Source organism: Phoca vitulina, unplaced genomic scaffold, assembly GCF_004348235.1.
Source record: "Phoca vitulina isolate PV1807 unplaced genomic scaffold, GSC_HSeal_1.0 scaffold76, whole genome shotgun sequence".
NCBI classification, from domain to species: Eukaryota; Metazoa; Chordata; class Mammalia; order Carnivora; family Phocidae; genus Phoca; species Phoca vitulina.
In genome coordinates, this window is record NW_022589779.1 from 4,224,909 (window position 1) to 4,237,865 (window position 12,957).

General features: G+C 34.9%; 1 long non-coding RNA gene across 1 annotated transcript; it reads right to left on the reverse strand.

The window, feature by feature from the left end:
* Positions 1 to 253: 253 nt before the first annotated feature.
* On the reverse strand, positions 254 to 4,581 carry LOC116625280. Its single transcript, XR_004298050.1, has 3 exons — positions 4,511 to 4,581; positions 2,108 to 2,251; positions 254 to 1,202 (listed from the first exon to the last, which is right to left on the reverse strand). It is a non-coding gene; the product is annotated as an uncharacterized LOC116625280 (long non-coding RNA).
* Positions 4,582 to 12,957: the final 8,376 nt, after the last annotated feature.

Genomic DNA, 12,957 nt, shown 5'->3' on the forward strand with positions numbered 1-12,957 from the left:
GCTGCTCATGTCTGTGTCCATGCCAAAATATTTGAGAGGGAGGGAGAGAGGGCAGAAGGGTAAAGGAGGGAAGAGAGTCGGGCTTGTTTGTAATAACTGTTTTTTCAAAAGAGCTATCTGTGAGGTCCATTTTAAAATGGACACTGAATATTATTTCACAGTGTAAAGTGATCAAGTTCAATATTCATTTCTTAGATTTGTTGAGTTCTTCCATTCCTGGATGTACTCATGCACTTTACAAACAAAGCCACCCTTCTCCTCCTTTCCCTGTCATAATCCAGTGGGAGTCTATCTTTCCCACTAATGCCCATTTATGTGAATTGGATTCACTGAATTAAATCAAGAGGAATCATGAAATTTAGAAATGGAAACACAGGAACATACTCTATACTGACTTCAATGCTATGTTCTCTAATGTTCCATGATGTCTCCTTTCCTAAATCCTGACTTACGTACTCTAAATACTAGAAGTACCCTAATTTCCCATAGAAAATTGTTCCTTAACTTTATTTCTTAAGAGTACTCACTTTCTTACTTAGCACAAACTTTGACCCAGACTGTCAACCGTGGTTTGAAGTAGGAAACGTCACATATCCCTGAAAAATGGGTAAATACCTCTCTACTTCTCTTCCTGCAAACATCTGTATTGTGTTGTACCATTTATAGAATGCATTCTTACATTTCTGTTTGTTTATTTGTGTTTTCTGCCTATTTCTGAGATTTATTGTGAGTGGCCTTTCTTCACATGTGGCAAGATTTCTTTCACACAACCACCTCGGGGTTTGATAATTGATCATTAGAAAAGAAAAATCATACAGCTACTATGTGGTCAGATCAGGAGTTGAACCCATAAGGGTCTCTTCCAAAGCCCATCCACTTAGTGGGCATGCAACAAATATTTGTTAAATGACAGTGCAAATGAGCAAATGCCATTTCCAGTATAGAAACACTGGAGAGAACAAGAGAATTAAGAAAAATCATGAATGATGGGATGGAAGAGGAGGATGAATTAAAGAGAAATTCCACACTTGAATGAGACCATAAATGAGGAAAAACAAACAAACAACAATTAAAAAAAAAAAAAGATGGAAAAGAAAAAAGATATCAGGTGCTTCTGAATTTATTTAGTAGTTTCAATGTTGGGTCAGCATCCCAATGTCCTTCCAAGGCTCCAGACCTTCCTCACTGATTTCACTCTGCACCTGTAAGTTGATAAAGCTGTCACTTCTTTAAACAATTGTCACTAATACATGTTATTATACAATAGTTATGATATTGCAATTATATGGCATTTGTATTTACATATATTAAATGTTAAGCTACCAGTGCACCAGAGTTTTTAAATGTATTCCGTCATTTGACAGTATCTTCCCTAAGTACAACACTTTCCAGAAAACACTTTAGTGCTGCTTATGTTATAATTGGACAAAACAGATCTTTCTTTGCAATCACCGTGAAATACATATGTAGGCTTTATCTGTGAGTTTCTGAAGGTTTCACTTTGAGGCAGATCTATTGTAGAAAATGTCACCATAAACATTTTTATATATTTATCAATTTTTTAGCATTTCTTAGTTAATAATCCAAATTTACCTTTCTTCATTCCTCATTATAAAACATGTGGTATATCTTATCTTAAGGAATTTTAAGGGGCTTTAAATACTTCCATTCTATAAGGGTTTAACTATAACATGAAAAGTATAAAGTTAATTTCAAAACTAACTTTCAAAACACATGACTTTACTTAAGCAATTTGTACATTTCTAATTGGTTCAACAAATAGATGTTAACTAGCTGCTAAGTTTCGGACACTATTCATCTTAAATGCAAAAATAAGTAAGAACAAATCCTGTTCTATACCTATAAGAGGAGACAGGCATGTCAGGACAAAAATGAAGATAATGAAGAAAATAATTAATGTATAATTCATATTTCACTTATGTTTAATATATAACTAAGCTTAATGTATCATTAAATAAAATATATTATAATTAATAGCAATTACTAGTTACTGAGAAAACGCTTTGTGTCAAGCACTATGGTAATCATCGTAATACATTATCTAATTTAATCTTGACAATTCAGAAAGTTAGGGAATATTATCTACCTGTTAACAAGAATGAAAATGAGACTTAAGTTCCTTGTTGACATTGAGTGCTACAATGTTGGGTTTAAGTGTTTGGCCCCAATAGTCAGAGTATCCGGGTTCAAATTCCTTCTCCATAACCACTTTCTGCTTCAGGGTTTACATCTGCAAGAGAAGTGGACTCATAGGGTGAAATATAGGAATAAGTAAGCCATCACCTGTAATGTGCTTCAAGCTGGGCCTCCCATATAGCAAGGCCTGAACAAATACTAGGTGATATCATCTCTTCAACAAAAGCAATGGAAGTAACTGGGGCAGGTCAATCAGGCAAGAACGAGAACTACTGCATAGAACCAAAGAGCTACGCAAAGCTTTGTTTTTTCTTTTCCTTAATAAACTATCAGGTAGCGAGGAGTGGCTGATACATAGGGACAAAGTAGATGAGGGAAGCATTTATGATTCAGAAAATTCACAGCTCAGGGACCAGGTTATGAGATTAGCATGTGATTAGATTGCGATTTTCCATTGGTATCTTCCACTATTCAGATAACAGAAAAAAATTAGGAATAAGAATGTAGATAGTAGAGAGTCATAAAGAAAAAAAGGCTAATTACATTTTGCTAACTTTTTTTTTCTGCCAGAATCAGTGTTTTCACTTTTTCTTATCAGGAAAACTGCCTGTAGTTTATTTTCTCTTTTGACTACAAAGAGTTGGCATGAGATCCATGATTCCTAACTTATCTTACAGCTTCTTATGAACAAATAAAGACTCTAATCAGTTGCTGGGGTGTTTTTTTTCCCATTAAAACAATTGAAAGTGACTGTTTCATGGTCCATAACTGAAAGGTAAAACAGAAAAACACACTTCACTGAATTATGTCAAACAAATGTGGTATTGAAAAGATCAATTTAATTTTAATCTTCTAGATCACTAACTCTATGGTGGCAATATTTTGTCTGGGTAAAGAGTTATACAGAGGTGTGAATGATAGTTTTGGAGCCAGAAAAACCTGGGTTCATATCCAGTTTCTCACATTAACCTGCTGTGTGCTCTTGGGAAGTTGATTGACCTCTCTGATTTTCAATATTGTCATCTGTAACATGGAAATAATCTTGTACTATGGTTTCATAGAAGATTAAATGGATGTGTGCATGTTAGCATCCAAAAGAGTGATTATAAGTAGTTTTTGCTTAATACATATTAGTTTTTTTCCACTACCTTCCAATAAATTAGGGTGGGATTTGGTTTTGCTTTATTATTCAAAAATATTTTCAGGGCATAAGAACAAGGTGAAAACTACAGTATCACAGGAAAATAAAAGGAATACTGCAAAAGTAATCAATTGATTTCTGTATATTCTGTCGTTTGATCACAATATGGGTGTGTATGGATATGTACGTAGTGTGTATATGTGTATGTGGAGAGAAAGAGAAAAACAGAATCTAGGAGAGAGGAGGAGGACAAGGAAGAGAAGGAGGAGAAGTTATTTTATGTATTTTAAATGATTCAGGAAAAAGGGGAACTCAAATTTTAGAACAGTATCAAAGTATAGTCACCGTGAAGTACACTCATCTATCAATATAAACTTTTAAAGGAATACAGTCATCATAATCATCTTATAATTGACTCTATGCCTTACTGCAATAGGAGTGTATAAATAATCCAGATAATCCATCATGCCCAGACTCTGTCTGGTTTTCAAGCCTTCCATAATCCTGGCTTCATTTTGCTGATGATTCCTCATGTCCACTAATCAACATGTACTTTTTACTTCAATGGTTTGACCTTCATCATAGTTCTACAAATGTGCTAGATTCTATTTCTTCAAACATTTCATTTCCCTGACCTAAAATGTTTTCTAATCCCTCCTGTTCACCAAAATCCACTTTGCTGAAGAAATCCAGCTCATCGTGTCTATAAAGTCATTTTGCATTACTTCCAACACCATTTTCTCAAATGTCGATCCATGATAAATTTTTCACTAACACGGGGACAAATGAAAAAAAAATCTTTTATGTTGGCTCATGAATATAAAGTCCTGAGTAGTAAGGTTCCAGTTTTCATCATTCTCTGTTATATTTGAATTTCCAAAATACATTTATATCTCAGGTTTTGTGGGACAAATCTAATTTCAAATATGTTTGCTCTCCCCAAAAGCTCTTAAAACTTCCTGAAGTACTTAAACTACCTTTTCCAGACAGTTTCTTACACCCAGTAACTAAACAAAATAATTTACTGGAACAAGGGTACTGATTTTTGGTTTTGTAACATATGGTCATATATTTATATCACACAATACAACACTTAAAAATAGATAGAACTTGCATAATTGGCATAGACTATCTTACATGTTTGCCAGCGTCTTCAGGATCTTTGGTACTGTCTCCCTTACATAGTAACATTGTACTGTTTAGGAATCATACCTAGACTTCATCTGGTGCAGAACAGACACCCAGTAGTTGCTTTCTGATGAGCTGGGATGCCCCTTCATCTGGTTGAATGGAAAAACAAAATGAGATTTCTATTAGAGGAAAGCTTCATAAAGATAATGCCTTGATGAACAGAGAGTTAATAACATGGACCATTCTGAGAATATTCAGTTAAAGTAACAAAATAGAAAAAGATGAGACATCCATTTCTGGTTGAAATATTTTCTGAAGATTTATGAGTTACTGATTATCTCTATCAATGTTGAAAACGGAGCTTATTTGTACAGACTTAGGAGCCCTTGCTCCCCTCTGCACTAAGAAATGACCCTTTCGGTTTCTCTAACCCTCACACCAAATGGATAATACACTATGCTCCTGGAAAAAAAAAAAAAAAAAAAAAAAAAAACCAAACAATTCTCCTGCTTGCAGGGGCACATCAGAAATCTTTCCTTTCCATTTCAAAAATTGTAAAGACATAGCCTAGAAAACTGCTATAGAGGTGAAATAGCAAGACTTCTGTTTATGAGGGGAAAGACCAAGCGTATAATCCTCTCGCCTTGCCCTGGGCCAAACATGTTTAATGTGCTGAAAAGGAAGGAATTTTCTCCTTCTTCTTACATAAAATGTAAGCCTTTGTACATGTGCCCTATTTAATTTCCCCCTGGGTTAGAGCTGCCTGCACAGTCAATGTGACCATATTCACTCAACTGCCTCTCTTTATTTATATACTTTTCAAAAAGCCAAACCAATTTGTGCATTCTGTTAAAGTCCAATGCAGCATTCATTCTTTATATAATTATAGGGAATTGTTTATTGTTTCCTATACATCAACAGTATATTTATCTTAATAACAATTCTCCAAATTTCCAAGAAGTCTTTGTCTTTATTCAAAAGCAAACTATGTTGGATTGACCTGAGACCAGGATGTGAAAGAAAGATCTTTCTGTGGGAAATATTTTGGGAAAGCAGCTTGGAAAATTTTATATCAGGGATGACTCTGTAATGACTTTTTCTCTTTAAGATCTATAGAAGTGCTTGTCATTTATTTACATTAAGAAAATGATTACTTGACTGAAGAAAAGCTGAAATCTTGTTTGTTAAGTTCATGTTTCATATAAATATTAAAATTTATACTGTTCCCTTGTGGAGTTTAATAACAGCTTTATGATTAATATAACAAGGATAGAAGTTAAGTTGTAAACAATATTAATCAATTAAATTGAAGCAATTTATTATGAAAATTTTAATGACCTCTTTCCTTTCTGTTGGAGAAACAAAAACTTTGTGAAGTTCTATACCAAGAAAAACAAGCTGTTTCATGTCTTGTCTGACATATAAAGAAGATTCACATGAAATAATTATTCCCAGCAAACCCGGGAGAAGCACAGTTTTTAAACTTGGAGGCAAAGCCTGAAATACATGATTCATGGCATCGAATATTTGAATTTCACCCTAATGTTACCTGATTTTTTAAAATAACAATACCAGTGGGTTGAAGAGATAACTTCTTTTGAAATTATCAATAAACCATGAATGGTCAGATTGTCTCAAAATTTAACTAGACAGTAAGCAATGATAAAATGTAAGGTTTTGTCTCAACTGGACACAAATGGTAAGGAAGCCAAAGTGGTGAACTTCAAGAGGTGTCTCAAGGCTTATAAGATAAAGCTGCTTTAGGAAGCAAAAAAAGGGAAACTTCTAATTATTTTTTCATACAATTTTAAGAATAAATGAAGAATAAATAGATTCAACTCTCTCAAAATAAAATAAACATTTACTTCCTTAATATCTACAATATGCACAGACGATCTAAAACAAAGGGAGCAAAATGATTAGTTGGAAGATGGGTAAACTTCCTAATGGTATTCAGGACCCCTTTATCCTCACCCTAAAAATGAGGAAGTTGAATCTTGATTGGTCTTTTCCCAAATAGATAATAATTGGAGCTGAGTATTCAAAAGTATTAGAGGAGGAAAAATGGAAGCCAGAAATTTTATGGGTTCCCCCCCCTTCTTCTGTGTTCTTTAGCTTATAGGGCTATCGGAGTTGCTCAAAGATTCTCAATGCCCCACCTGATTGACAACCAAGGTTAAAAGTGGAATAAAAACATTACCAATATATTATTCCAGAGTGTGAGATGGATAACATTAGTAATACAGACATTTTCAGTTATCTGGATAAAATATTTATGTTATTGGATTGTATCTGAGTAACTCTGCAACAAAAGAAAAATGTTACTAATGTAACAGTACAAATATGCTACTAATGTTACAGAATACAAACTAATGTTAGAGTTATTTACATTGGAATTACTTTTCTTGTAAAGCTCCAATTATATGAAAATAGGCTTAGAAAAAAAGCCCCAACAAATTACACAGACGTATAATGAAAATCAACAAAGAAGTTAAATTAAAAACATATTTATAAAGGAAGAGAAACTATATTTTATGACCAATGTATTATTGCTCCCTATAGTGTACAGGGGACAGTGTTTCATTTTATCATTACACCACAAACCAAAATATTCCTCTGAGTTTTTCTGAGATGCAAGGGACATCTCTTGAAGATTTTATTAAAAACAAGTCCAGGCAAAAACCTATTCTTTTTTTTTTTTTTTTAAAGATTTTATTTATTTATTTGACAGAGACAGCAAGAGCAGGAACACAAGCAGGGGGAGTGGGAGAGGGAGAAGCAGGCTTCCCACTGAGCAGGGAGCCCGATGTGGGACTCTATCCCAGGACCATGGGATCATGACCTGAGCCGAAGGCAGCCGCTTAACGACTGAGCCACCCAGGCGCCCCGGCAAAAACCTATTCTAATACATACTTCATGCCACTGGCCCTTGAGGTCGCTGAGTATTTTTCAGAACACTTTTGAAATAGGAATTCAAAACAGTCTGCTGTATGCCAAAAAAAATCATGAGTTGCTCATATAGTTTAATAGCTAGACCTGCTCTATTCAAAAATTTAGTAATTTAGTAATATACAAAATTCTAACCATTTGTCTTGCTTTATAAGTTCACAGGGTCAAAAGTAGCCAAGATTCATGAAATCTATTTTATTTTATTATTTAGTTATTTTTAATTTTTTTGAGTATCATTGACACACAATGTTACAGTAGTTTCAGGTGCACAACATAGTGACTCAATATCTCTAGATGTTATGCTGCACTCACCGCAAGTACAGCTACCATCTGTCACCACACACACATATTCTCTATGTTGTACCTTTTATTCCCATGACTTACTCATTCCATAATCAAAAGCCTGTATCTCACTCCCCTTCACCCATTTCACCCATCACCTTACCCCCCTTCCCTCCAGCAACCATCAATTTGTTCTCAGTATTTATAGGTCTGATTCTGTTTTTTGTCTGTTTATTCCTTTGTTTTGTTTTTTAGATTCCATGTATCAGTAAAATCATATGGTATTTGACTTTCTCAGTCTGACTTAGTGAAATCTATTTTTTAATGTGTCTGCTTCTTAGAACCCAGACGTGTATGTGCACATAAGGAAACTCCATGAAGTAACATGTGTGAGGTTGGAGTCAAATGGTCCAACGTGTTTTATTCTCTCTACATGTAAGTAGATAATCTCTTCTTAGCATGTATTTTTGTATGTATCAAACATCACGTAGTTTTTAAAAATTAAGAATAAATAAATTACATTCTACTTCCACTACCTTCATGTAGGAAAATGTTACAGATACTTCATACTCTCAAGAAGGGACCCCAAGCCAAATAGTAGAGTAAAATAAAAGAAAACCATAAAAATCCTAGAAAAAAACATAGGAATAAATCTTCTGGACATTGGTCTGGGCAGTGACTTCTTGGATATGACACCAGAACCACAGGCAACAAAAGCAAAAATAGACAAGTGAAACTACATCAAAATAAAAATCTTCTGCACAGCAAAGAAAACAATCAACAAAATGAAAAGGGAACCTGTGGAAAGGGAGAAAATATTTGCAAACCATATATCTGATAAAAAGTTAATATCCAAGGGGCACCTGGGTGGCTCAGTAGGTAGAGTCAGCTCTTGGTTTTGGCTCAGGTCATGGTCTCAGGGTCCTGGGACTGAGCCCCAGATCTTGGGACTGAGCCCCGTATCAGGCTCCATGCTCAGCGGGGAGTCTGCTTAAGGATTCTCTTTCCCTCTCCGTCTGCCTCTCCCCCCACTTGCTCACGCTCTCTAAAATAAATAAATAAATCTTTAAAAAAAGAGTTAATATCTAAAATATAAGGAACTCATACAACTCAATAGCAATCATCATCTTCATCATCATCATCCTAATGTAAAGTGATCAAAGGAAATGAATAGACATCTCTCCAAAGACAAATAAATGGCTGACAGGTATATGCAAAGGTACTCAATATCACTAATCATCCTCACAAATCAAAACCACAATAAGACATCACCTCACACCTGTTAGGATGGCTATTATCAAAAAACAAAACCAAACCAAACAAAAAACCACAAAAGATAAGTATTGGCGAGGACATGGACAAAAAGAAATCCCTGTATACTCCTGCCAGGAACGTAAATTCATACTACTCCTATGAAAAACAGTATGGAAGTTCCCCCCAAAATTAAAAATAGAACTACCATGTGATCCAGCAACTCCACTTCTGAGTGTTACCTCCAAAGGAATTGAAACCAGGATCTTCAGCAGATATCTGCATTCCCATGTTTATTGCAGCAGTGTTCATAATAGCCACAACATGAAAGCAACGTAAATGTCCATCAGTGGATGAATGGGTAAATAAGTTGTGGTACTGACATGCAATGGAATATTATTCAGTTTTTTATTTAAAATAAAGGAAATTCTGTCATTTGTGACACATAGATGAACCTGAAGGACTTTATGGTAAATGCAATAAGCCAGACACAGAAGGACAAATGCTGTATGATACCACTTACAGGAGGAATCTAAACTAGTCATACAGAAGCAAATTAGAATGGTGGTTGCCAGGGGTTAGGGGAAGTTGGGAATGGGGAGATATTAGTCAGAGTACAAAATTTTAGTTATGCAACATAAATAGTCCTAGAGATCTACTATGCAACAATACTGTATTATATACTAAAAAATTTGCTAAGTGTTAAGTGCTAAGTGTTAATAATAATAATAATAAAATAAAGAAGATGGGAGGAAACTTTTAAAGGTGATGAATATGATAACGGTATAGATTATAGTGATGGTTTTGCAGGCATGCACTTATCTCTAAACTCACTAAGTTATATACATTAAACAGGCATGCCTTTTTGTATGTCGGTCAAATCTCAATAAAGTGGTTTTAAAAAATAACAAACTACACAAACCTCTATTTAAGATCATAACATTGTATATATCCCCTAATATAATATTGTATTTTTACTTATTTTTATTGGAAGGGAGAGTTAGTGGTCAAGTTCAAGAGGGGGTTCAGAGAAACAGCTGTGGGTACTGAGGGCATGCAGGGAACATAAGTGGGAAAATTTTAATCCTCCCAGGTGTCTTTCAATGTACGTATTATAACCCTGTTAAGTACCAATATTCATTGCTTCCATTATATTTGTTTTTAGTTATATTTTTATCTTTAACTCTTTTCTACAATAGACTATCACAACCTAGGCAGAAATTTTGATTTCTTATTGGATTTTATTTTTACAGTATATTGTAATTAAATTAATAAAATAATAATTTTATTCTAAACATTTTTAAATAACCTTGATGGAAACTAGTTTTTTTCCTCAAAACAATATTCTTATAAAATTGAGATGTATCTTATCTATGTCCTAAGCATTAGAAAATTATAATAGCAGTTAGTCACCTGCTAAAAACAAATTAAGAGTAGTGTGTGTAGAAAATGGATTGTAAGGGCTTGATTAAAATGTGGATAGTGAGGGTGTGCCTGGCTGGCTCAGTCAGTAGGGCATGCAACTCTTGATCTCAGGGTAATGAGTTTAGGCCCCACGTTGAGCACAGAGCCTACTTAAAAAAATAAATAAAATGTGGGTAATGAGGAAGTGGGGGCAGTAAGTAGATATTTATGTTAAGATGTCTGGTGGAGAAGGGAGGGAAAAAGAACAGGAACCTAAGGGATCAAATGGGAATGTCTTTTAGAAGAAAGGAGTTAAGAACGCCTGGGTGGCTCAGTTAAGTGCCCAACTCTTGATTTTGGTTCAGGTCATAATCTCAGGGTCATGATCTCAGAGTCATAAGACTGAGCTCTGCATCAAGCCCCACATCAGGCTCCACACTGGGCATGGAGCCTGCTTAAGGTTCTTCTCTCCCTCTCCCTTGCCCTCCCTACCCACTCTCTCTCTCTCAAAAAAAAAAAAAAAAAAAAAAAAAAAAAAAAATATATATATATATATATATATAAATAAATAATAGAAAAGAGGAGTATGTTCATATTATTAGGCAACAGGAAAAAAAGATTGAAGGACAGATTTTTTGGATTAATGTCTCATCACATGTAGGAAGTGATAAGAGCAAGAACAAAGATGAGGCAATCCATGTCAGATGAGCTTCATTTCTCAGGAAAGCTGTAAGTAACATTATTTGCTGGAGTGAGAGAGGTGGGAAAAGGGAGTGAATCTTCGGAAAATTGAGGGAATGGAGATTAGCAACAGATGTCCTTAAGAATCCTCTTGGGAGTCTCACTAGCTCAACTGTGTGTTGACTGCCAGGTCTGTTAAATAGAGAGCTGATTGAAGCAGACAGTAGGAACCTTTTTATAGTCTAGGAAAATAATGTGCCAAGCAAATTAATAGAAGTCTAGGCATGAAAACCTCAAACTTGTGAATCTGCGCTCAAATAGACATTGCAACAGACAATTATGCCCATTTCAGTTGATTCTTAGGTGTTTTAAAACCTATACGGGTTCCTCAAGATTCTAAGAGATGTGAGTATAGTTCTATTTCCCCTTATTTCAGTCAAGAAAAAGACTACATTTCTCCCATGTTTGAGAGCTCCCACATACCACTATGCAACATTATCTCCTACCAAACACACATGCACGTGCACACACACACATACACACACAATGATAACTATTATATCTTGGCTTCTGTTTGATAAATTTAAATGGGACAACCTGGTGACTTATGGCTGAGTATATCTATTCAGGACAACATATTTAGTAATGCTCTAAAAGCTGAACTAAGGATAGTATTTATGAATGTCATAGATATGTGAATGATATCTTTTTTTTATTATGTTAATCACCATACATTACATCACTAGTTTTTGATGTAGTGTTCCATGATTCGTTGTTTGCGTATAACACCCAGTGCTCCATGCAGAACGTGCCCTCTTTAATACCCATCACCAGGCTAACCCATCCCCTCACGCCCCTCCCCTCTAGAACCCTCAGTTTGTTTCTCAGAGTCCATAGTTTTCTCATGGTATGTGAATAATATCTTAGCAAAATTATGAATAGCATATTCAGGATAAATATACTACCAATAGAATGCAGAAATATGATTCAATGTAATTATGGTTAATTTGGGAAGTAGTCACATTAAAAAAAAAAAGATTTTTCAGAAACAATATGAAGAAAGATTCCCACAAATACAGCACAGAAAACATGGGGGGAAAGGGTCAAAGTAGATGTGAGACAAATATTACACCTCCTATATTCTGAGACACAGAGAAGACACTGGAATAAGAAAAGAGAGTAGAAGACTTCCTTTATGTTATCAGCCTAGCTTATTACGACCCTGTAATTTTCCTCCTCAAAAACATAGAAAGGAAGCAACTAGGGAATTATGTTTAAAGTACATAACCTACCCTCTATGTCCACACTTTATTGAATTCTTATTGTATACTTGACCCAAACTTCTTTCCCCTCAGTTTCTCTCCCCTGAAAATCTATAATTTAAAAAGTAAAGAATTCTAGTTCAAGTAAACTGATTTTTTTCTTTTTATCTTTTAAGGATGAATAAGCAAATGTAAGCCAGCCCAAACGGCCAAGAAAAAGAAATAGTCAACGAGGGGCGCCTGGGGGACTCAGTTGGTTAAGTATCTGACTTCAGTTCAGTTCATGATCTCAGATAGAGCCCCTCATCCAGCTCCCCAACTCAGTGGGGAGTCTGCTTGTCCCTCCCTTTGCTCCTCCCCCACTCTCTTTCTCAAATAAATAAGTAAAATCTTAAAAAAAATAGTCAACCTTTAAGGGTACAATAATGTAACAAGTATAGAGAGGTAGGCTACAACATTTCTAAAGGTTATCCAATTCCTGATTGCAATCTCTCATTTTGAGACTTTAGTTCTTTTCTCTTTGGTTTCATGAAATGTCTGTCCTTTTCTAAAATTTTTTATTGTTATGTTAATGTTATGTTAATCACAATTGTTTGTGCAATTCTGTTGATTACAAGTATGAGAAATGAACTTCAACAAGATTAAGAGTAGAGAAGATTTATTATAAGAAAGGACAGGGGCGCCTGGGTGGCTCAGTCG